This window comes from Tamandua tetradactyla, chromosome 8 (assembly GCF_023851605.1).
Source record: "Tamandua tetradactyla isolate mTamTet1 chromosome 8, mTamTet1.pri, whole genome shotgun sequence".
In the NCBI taxonomy this organism is placed as follows: Eukaryota; Metazoa; Chordata; class Mammalia; order Pilosa; family Myrmecophagidae; genus Tamandua; species Tamandua tetradactyla.
The window spans coordinates 1386654-1395345 of NC_135334.1; positions in this window are offsets into that span (position 1 = coordinate 1386654).

Genomic DNA, 8692 nt, shown 5'->3' on the forward strand with positions numbered 1-8692 from the left:
AGACGAGGACACCCTAGGAGCCGAGGGCACCCTAGGAGCCGAGGGCACCCTAGGAGACGAGGGCACTCTAGGAGCCGAGGACACCCTAGGAGACGAGGACACCCTAGGAGATGACACCCTAGGAGCCAAGGGCACCCTAGGAACTGAGTGTACCCTATTTGCTGAGGGTGCCTCTGGAGTTAATGTGGCCTCCAACAACAGCCTGCAAGAGGTCATAGCCTTCAATCCTACACCAAAAGCACTGAATCCTGACAACCACCTGCCTGGGCTTGGCAGCAGATCCCCCACCATCGTGCCTTCAGGGGGAATGCTGTCCTGCCAACACTGATTGCTGCTTGAGATGCCGAGGAACCCACAGGATCACGCCTGGCCTCCTGCCCCCTAGGAACTCTGAGAGCACACATGTGCGTTACTTGGAGCCCCTTGCAGTGGCTCTCCTCTCCCCTCGCACCAGCCCTGAGTGAAATGCCAGAACCTGGACAGTGCCATTCTCGCCAAAGACCAGGCTGCAACCCCATCATCCCACCACCTCCGAGGTGCCCAAGAGCCTCTCTACCACCCTCAGCCCACACAGCCAGGACCACACAGCCATGCACTGTCCCCACCAGTCTGTGACCGTTCGCTGGCTTGGACACACCACGAGAACACACAGCCATCTGCAGACTCTCCCCCAGGGTGCAGCACCACCTGCCGTCCAGGGCCTGACTGACCACCCTCCAGGTATCCACATTCTTCTCAGGTCCCAGCCCTCCAGCCGCTGCCTCCCTGGGCATCACCCCCCAACACCCCAGCAGAGAGGAGGACCCTGAGAGGGTCCCGCCTTTGGCCTTGGAAATTCTGGCCTGGGGGGCTTGGGGCCGAATGGAAGAACTGCTGTCTGGAGAGCACCAGCTGCATGGTCCCAGGGCCTGGGGTAGAATCCACAGGGCCCAGTGGTAGTGTGATACCCAGAATGAACTGGAACAGACTTTGATTCACAGAGTGCCACAGCAAACTAACTCTCAGTTTTCATTTCTGAACTCACAATCCAACTCTAATCCAAAAGTTATTTCTGAAAAATTACAAGAAAAACCAAAGGATCTACCTTGAAAAAACAAAAATCAATGAATTACAGTTTCTGAAGCCATTCGACTGGAACAAAACCAAAGTACGAAAATGTTCTTCATGCCAAGTCTAGGCTGACCTACTCTTTTCCTTCTGCCTGGGTCTCTGGCTGGGTTTTCCCAGTTAAGAGGAAACAAGGTGGAATGAGATCTTGGATCTACACCTGCCCTTCTGATCAGAAAGAACCGGAAGTGAGAGCCAGCGGACCCAGTCTGGGAGGCAGGTTAATGAAGTATGGATGGCTGACCAGAGCTGATGTGGCCCTGGCATCAGGCTTTCATGAGCCGTGACAACATGATCAACAGTAATTCCTTGATCCCATCAGGGCCCCTGCAGGTCTGAGGGACAAAGTCTGCACCTCCCTCTCTGGCAGCCCTTGCCTGGGGCTCCCTGCTGTCTTCCTGCATTACGTCCTCTCCTTCTAACTGCAGCTGCACGCTTTTGGTGGCCACACCTCCACACCCACCCCAGTGGGCTGGGTGCCTCCCACAGCCGCCCGGCTGCCCACCTGTCCCCATGTCCTGGCCTGGCTGAGGTTCCCAAAGCTGGGGTGCTCCCGCCATTTCCATCAGATGTACAGCCCAAGCTGTGCTTGGTGGTCTTAGCAAAGGGACTGCTGATCTCCATTCGGTCCTAGACACTCAGAGCAGAGGCCGCCGGCAGCTGGGCAGTCTGTGCTCCCGTGGACAGTCACATTCAGCCCCAGAGCGGTTTACGCCAGGTCTGCCTGCACTGCCAGCTCGCACCTGCCTACCCACCTGTGAAGTCTGGGGTGAAGGCCACCAGTGGGTCGTTTCTATGAAAACTAAGTTGAATGTTCTCAAAAGGCTCCATAAGGTGTGTTCGGCAAAAACGTTCTCCAAATTAGGTGAAGGCTGGTGTGGAAGTCCCCAAGGTCCTGAGAGGACCCTGCTCGGAGAGCGTGTCTCCAGTGCCCTCCCTTGATCACTTTCAAGAAGCCTGGACTGGAAATCGCAGGTGGCCAGCGCCCCAGATCCAGGAAAAGGCTGCAACGCCAGGCCCCAAAACAGAGCCACTGATCGCAGGCCAGCTGGAATTTGGGAAACATCATCCATTGAGCAGCTGGCTCTTTGAAAGTTTGAAAGTCATGAGTGTGTTAAGTTGAAATGTTTCTTTTGATGCGTGTGTGTATCACTTTTATAGAATTCTCTTTGAGGGAATTTTTGATTAACCAATTAACTCCTGTCCCCAGTGTTACAATTTCTTAGCTTATTTGTAGCCTAACTTGGCATTACATGCACAGCTCTTACACGTGTGCACACACACGCACACATAGACACACATCCTCACCCACACACACTTCACTCATCTGCACACACACCCATGTGTGCACACAAATGTGCTCGCACACGTGTGAGCACACACTCTCTGAGACACCATATCCCACACCACCCTGCTTGGGGTCAGCAGCAGGAGTCTCTTCCCCGTTTAGAAAAAATCTGATGCAGGGCCTGGCCCAGTGCAGATGCTCAGTTAATATCTGCTGAGTGGGATTAAATAAGCCCCATCCTCAGGACCTTGCAGCACGGTTAGTTTCTTTGAACACCTGCAGGCTCAGAGGAACCCTTTCCAGGTGTCCTGGAACCACGAGCCTCCAAGCCCAGCTCCTTCAAACTTGCTGCCTCGGGAGTGGTTGCTCCTGAGCTGTCAGCCAGACTTGCCTGCCCGCCCCCTGGGCACAGCAGAGCCTTCCCTCCTACATCCCAGACTCCACTACTTTTCCTTCTTTTTTCTTTCTTTCTTTTTCAGAATAAACAGATAGAAAATTTATTAGGCACACATGTGAGAGGACATGTGGGCACGCTCACAAAGACAGAGGTGAAGAAGGTACGAGGCCCCTCTGCTCCTTCTGATCCCAGGACACCCTAGCACCCTCACACCTGGTTCTCCAAGCAGGTCTTCCCCAGGGGGGTCGACCTCCACGGCTGCGTTCTCTGCCAGGCTGCTGTCTTGCACAACCTGCCTGACACCTGAATCTCCAATTACCTCACCACCCTCATGGGCCTTGCTTGTGGTTGCTAAAATGGTAGAACTGAAAATTCCTCAGAACTTATCTAACCCTACCTCCATAATTTAAAGATGAAGGGGGGAGGTGTGAAGGGTTTAGTTTGTCCAGGACCCCCAGGGGGTGGGGCCAGAACCCCAGAGGGTGGGGTCAGGACACCCAGGGGAAGGGAGGCCAGGACATCTCGGGGGAGGGAAGGAAGCCAGAACACCAGAAAGTGATGCTAACCAGCTCCTCCTACCCCCATTCCTACAGCATCCTGCCATCCAGTGTCTCAGCCCTCTCCTGCAATGGCCATGCACCTGGCCGTTTCTCTTAGATGGTGGCCCTGGGAGTTCACCTGGCACGAAAGGGCCTCTGACATCTGCGCTTGTTGAGGGAAAGTTACTTGTGGCTGCCACATCTGCCATACCACAGACCAAGTGACAGGTCTTACTAATGTCTGCAGACCCTGCCCCACTCTCTCTCACACGTGCATAGCTTTCATCTGGACAGAGGCCCCTTCCATGTCCCCTCCCACCAGTCCTGGCTGCCTCCACCCTACCTGTTCTTGCCTGTCCTGACCCTGTCCCCACCTGAACTCCCTGTGGGGAAACTGGCTCAGTATGGCTGTGTCTTGTGCCTGGCCCTTGGGGACAGAGCCTGCAGGGCTGAGCCTCTGCTTCCCAAATGAGCACCCCTCCCGCTCGCCCAGGGAGCAGTGGCGTGGGGTACCACCTGCTCAGCCCTGACTCTCGTCCTGGGGCCCTGCCCACCCCAGGTCCCCTCACCTTGGGCCCAGCTCCCCATGCCCCGGCTCCCTGCTGGCCAGCTGGCTTTCTCCAAGGCTCGGGGCCCTTTCTGTTCTGCTTAATAACCGCCTGGTAATTAGCTCCACAATTTTGCTACTATGCTTATAATAGCCTCCATTAAAGTTATGGGATTTTCAAGCCGTTATGGCTTCCAGAGTAATTAATGCACAACTGGGTTTATTGCTAAGTTTATTTTTAGAGCTTTCTCCCTCTTTCTCCCTCCCTTTCCTTTCACAAGTTGTTTTGACCAGGAAGACTAGATGGGCTCTAAACTGCTCCCCATGCCTCCCTGCACCCTTGCTTCCTCTTTCCCCTTCTTTTCCTAATCCTCTTTCTGCTCCAGCCTCCAGGGGGCACTGGGACCTGGGAGAGCAGACAGCATTCACAGACGAGCGGGGCTCTGAGCCACCTCTAGTCCAGGACAGAGAGAGGGTTTGGCCTGTGCCCCCCACCCCACTGACCCAGGTCCTGGGGGCTTTGGGGCCTGAGCCCTCTCACTCTGAATCCCCACATCAGCTTCGATTTAGTTCGGCAAGACCATTTGCTGAGAGTCTACCTTGGGCGAGTCACCTTCCCTCTCTGACTCAGTGAACTCAATTGTAAAATGGGCAGTAGCTGTCCTCACCTCTCAGGATTGTTGAGAGCACACCTACGCACAGCATGTCGCCTAAGACTATGGCACATAATGAGTGCTACACAGAAACTCATTTCTGGAAATTGAATTGTGTCCCCACAAAGGCACATTTAGGTCCCAGCCCCTGATCTGTGGGTGTGAGCCCATTTGTAAACAGGACCTTTGAAGATGTTATTCGTTAAGGTGTGCCCAAAATGAATGAGGGTGGGCCTTCATCCAATATGGTGAAAGTCCTGAGAAGCAAAGGAAATTGGACATGGAAAGAAGCCACGGGGGGCACCCAGAAGCTGAAGTCAATGGGACCCAGGAGAAAGAAGAGAAGACACCACGATGTACATTGCCATGTAAAGGAAACATCAAGGAACCCCAAAGATTGCCAGCTGGCCAGAAGATATCAACCTCAGAAGGAAGCAAGCCTTCTAGCCTCTGAAACTGTGAGCCAATAAATTCCATTGCATGGTATTTGTTTTAGCAGCTAAAAAACTAAAACAGTGTTTGGTACCGAGAGTCGGATGTTGCTATGACAAATACCTCAATGTGGAAACAGCTTTGGAATTGGGAAATGGATAGAGGCTGGAAGAATTGTGAGGTGCTTGAAAGAAAAAGCCTAGATTGCTCTGAAGAGACCATTACTAGAAATATGGTTATTAAAGGTACTTTTGATGAGACCTTAGAAGGAAATGATTACTGAGCCACTGGAAATTGGAAGAAAGGTGATTCTTTTTATAAAATGGCAGAGAACTCAGAAATTGAGCTCTGATGTTGCATGGAAGGCAGAACCTGAAAGTAATGAATTTGGATATTTCACTGAGGTTTCAAAGTTAAGGGTGGAAGGTGCTGCCTGGTTTCTTCTTGCAGCTGTTAATGAAATGAAAGAGAAAAGAAATAAAGTGAGGACTGAACTGTTAAGTACAAAGAAACAAGTAATTAATAATTTGGAGAATTCTCAGTCTACTAGTTAGCATGCTCTGAGCCCAGGGCCAGAGGCAGCTCTACTGGAGACCTCCCTGAGCTCGTGGAGAGTGAGTCCCCAGAGGACAGGGCTCCATGTGAGGGCTGAACAGCAAATCCTTTGTTAAGGTGGGTGGGGCTGAACATAGGTCCTGTCAGCCATTTCAGCAGAAGTTAAGACTGGAAATGCAATTATCCAGGAAGGGTCCAGGGGAAGTTCTATTGTCTGATGGTTTGGACTCACTTAAATTGCATGCATGCAAAGCCAGCAAGTTTCCTGCAGAATCTGTGTGAACAAAACCTCTGGCAGCCTGGACTGAAAGGGACAGAGAAGGCAGGCACTGAAGAAAGAATGCCTTCAAGATAGAACGATGGAAGCTGAGGTCTGCACCAAAGATATCTCAGGCCAGTGGCCCACCCATGTGTGTGCAAGGGGCAAAGCTGCCTTGGGGCTTAGAAGGAGCAGACCTTGTGCCCCGTTGTCCTGGGAGAGTGCTGCCAGCCCAGTGCTTAGAAATGGTGGGACCTGTGTCCCGGGGTTTGCAGAGAGCCTGGCCCCCATCCCCAGGGCTCTGAGAGGATGGAGCTTTTACCCCAGTGTTTGGGGGAGAGCATGACCACGGTGCAGTGCTTGGAAAGGGTGAGGCTGCTGCTCCAACAGGCGCAGAGGACAAAGCATCTATCCACAGATGGTGTTCAGGTGTGGAGAGCTAATGGAGTTTGCCAGGCTGGATTTAGACTTGTTTGGGACCTATGACCACTGTTTTTTTCTGCCAATTTCTCCTTTCTGGAATGGGAAAGTTGATCCTCTGCCTGTCCCTCCATTGTATATTGGAAGCAGATAACTTGTTTTCTAGGCTTCGCAGGTCACAGACAGAAGAACATCGTGCCCCAGGATGAACCACCCGTAACTAATTTTGCAGAGACTTTTTACTTAGCATTGTTGCTGAAATGACTTAAGGCTTTGGGAATGCTGTGATGGAATGAATGTATTTTGCATAAGGGAAGAACTTGTCTTTTTAGGGTCAAGAGGGCAGACCATTGGGGAGTGAATCATGTCCCCCAAAAGGCACAGTCAGGGACTCAACTCCTGGTCCAATGGGTGTGAGCCCATTTGTAAGTAGGACCTTTGAAAATGTTAATTAAGGTGTGCCCAAACTGAAAGAGGGTGGGCCTTAATCAAAAATGGTTGTAGTGCTTATGCACAGAGGAAAGTGGGCACACAGAGAGAAGCCACAGGCGCAGCCAGAAGCTGGGTGGCAACAGAACCTGGCAGAGAAAGGAGAAGATGCCGCCATGTGCAGTGCCATGCGACGGGAAAGTCAAGGAAGCCCAAAGGTTGGCAGCCAGCCAGAAGATACCACCTGGGGAGGTAGCAAGCCTTCTAGCTGCTGAAATTATGAGCCAACGAGTTCCTGTTGTAAAACCTACCCACTGTGTGATTTTTTTTAGCAGCCAGGGAGCTAAAACACTATTTTTTGTGAAACAGCAGCCCCAGCAGAGTAGCAAGAGTGAGCAGGGGCCAGAGGTAGGGGCTTGGGGCAAAGCAGTGGCCCAGCAGTCAACAATGGAAAAGCTGGAAAATGTACAACCAGAAGGCGTGGATGGTACATACTGAGTTGGTATGAGGCTCACCCTTGGTCCTTTGCATCCTCCAAGCTGGAATGAGAACCTTTGCCAAGACCAAGGACTTGTGAAAATGCTCCTTTGCGAATCCTAGAGAAGCAACTGTCCCCAGCCTAGCTCTCTACAGCCTTCAGCAGATGTGGCCCAAGTTCTCCCAGCCAAAGCGTGGCTTTGACCCAGACCACTCTAAGCCCTGTCAGTGGCCCTGGGGCTGGGGCAGGTGCTGGGAGTGTGACTTGAGGTCACTCTGCTTTTCCATCCAGGTGTGGACCCCTGAGACCCAGGCAGGCATCCCTTGGGGTACTGGGCTCAGCCACAGCTGGGGCCATGGATGAGGAGTCTGTAGGAGACAGCATGTGCGCACACACATATACATGCTACACACCACACACAACACATTCACGTGTCACACACATACACAAACATGCACACATGTGCACCCTCCCACACATACACAGCCTAGACACATAAACACAGCCGTACACATATACCACACATATCTGCAAACATGCACATCCACGCATACACACATGCATGTGTACAAACACACAAGCAGCACTGGAACTCACTGGTCTCTACCCCACCTGAGATGGAAGGAGGACAGTGGAGACCAAGCCCACCTCCTGAGGCCCTGGAGCAGAGTCCTGAGTCCACTTGCACCCACCTCAGCCACTCACAGCATCCTCGCCTTTTCTCCTTGAAGGCCTACCAGCTTGCTTCAGTCACCCACTGGGCTCAGTTATGGTCTGTTATTTCCTACACGAGCTCCTGGGATCCTCTCCTACGGCTGTATATGAGACTCGAGTGTGAACAGTTTCGCCAAGGAAAGGGGAATCTCAACAACCAGCACCACAATGATAAAATAAGACAGGCCAACCTGTTTATCTGAGGAGGGGAATTCTGTAGCGCAAGCCCTTCCCAAACTGGCCACGGGCAGAAACTTTGATTTTCCTAGATCCTCTTTTGTCTTGTGGGTGTGCATGCAGGATGTGGCCTCCAGGCAGCCATGCAGGTCCTCACCTTTCTGCACACCCACTCTGCTCGGTGCCCAGCAGGGCCCACCCCTTGTGTGCTGGCATGTCTGCCACACAGTTGCCACTGGTAGACAAATGCATGTCAAGTCCTCCACTCTTCATAGTGTCTCTGACTGGCCTCACTGTCCCAACTTACAGAGAGGGAGTTGAGGCTCAGAGAGGTGAAGTGACTTGTCCAAATTCCACTAGCGTGTGGCGCCAACCCAGGGCCAACCTCAAAGCCCACACTTTTGCACAAATTGTCTGGAGCTGGAGGGAGCCCAGGAGCCCACCTGGCCCCGAGCCCTGCTGCATTTTAGAGAAGGGGTGCTAAGGAGAACAGCAGCAGGCTCAGGGATACATCATCACCTCCAGTCCCCCATCTCGTGTTCTTTCCTGTGCAGCACGCTGCACAATGCCAAGAGGTCTCCATGCCTCCCTGTGTCCTACCCTAAAAAGGCCAAGCTGTTCTGGCTCCCACACAAACCCCACAGAGCCATTTCTAAAACCGCTGAAGCTTTCCTCAGCTCTGACTCTTAGCAAACAG